This window comes from Oryzias melastigma, linkage group LG19 (genome assembly GCF_002922805.2).
Source record: "Oryzias melastigma strain HK-1 linkage group LG19, ASM292280v2, whole genome shotgun sequence".
NCBI classification, from domain to species: domain Eukaryota; kingdom Metazoa; phylum Chordata; class Actinopteri; order Beloniformes; family Adrianichthyidae; genus Oryzias; species Oryzias melastigma.
In genome coordinates this window covers 17,811,067-17,812,060 of record NC_050530.1, presented here as the reverse complement: position 1 = coordinate 17,812,060, position 994 = coordinate 17,811,067, and positions in this window count along the sequence as shown.

Sequence of the window (994 nt, the reverse complement as noted above, 5' to 3'; positions counted from 1 at the left end):
ATTTTTTTTCCTAATAAACCATTTTAAGAAAGATTAAACCTCAAATTCTTGTTTTTTATTTATTTATAGAAGTCCTATAGTTAGTCTAATGCAAAGAATCTATTTTTATTTTATTTATTTATTTATTTATTTTAATTGAAACTTTTAGCAGTGGACTTATTTTACTAATTTTGGGTTAAATCCTGAAATTCTACTCACCCATAAGGGACCCTTTTACTAAAAACATTTGTGCTAAACTGAAGAAACATTGTGATCTGATTTGAAACACATCTAAATTCATTTATTTTGGAATAAAATCAAAATAAAAAATTGTGTCCATGTTATAGCTGAGGCAATGTTGGCTTAGTGAAGATGCTGAATCTGTTGATATAATATTTTTCTATTTGAGACAAAAACAGACAAAGATTTTTGTAGCTCATATTTCTTAACTAAATGAGTTCTGATAGTTTGTTGTCCAGAGAGCAGCTGTAGGTCATCTTACTTCCTCAATTTTTTATTTTAAGTTCCACTCTGATCATCTTGATTTATCACTAAAGCATTCCTAGTGGTCTTTGTCGGGAAGTGTTGTTGTTGACCCAAATGCAGGAGACCAGGTAAGGTGGTAGAAAACTAAACCATTTAATAAATAACCCGAAACATGACAAAAACTGTAGGAGAAGGAAAAAAATGGTGATTGAACAGAACAGAACAGAACAGAACAGATAATCTGACGAGGAAGAAGTGAAAACCAGACACTCAAATATACAAAGGGTAATTCACTGACATGAAGACAGCTGTGAATCATGACAAACCTGAAACTGATGTGACTGAGGGACAATTCAAAACAGAACACGACCAAAACCCAACCCTAAACCAAAGTCTACAACCCGCACAGTACCCCTCCCCAAAAGGCCAGATCCCAGACGCCCAAAAACAGAACACCAGGCAGGACAGGACATGAAAAAAGAAAAAAGGTTTCCTGCCTTTTGGGTCCTTCACTTCCTGACAGTTTTTA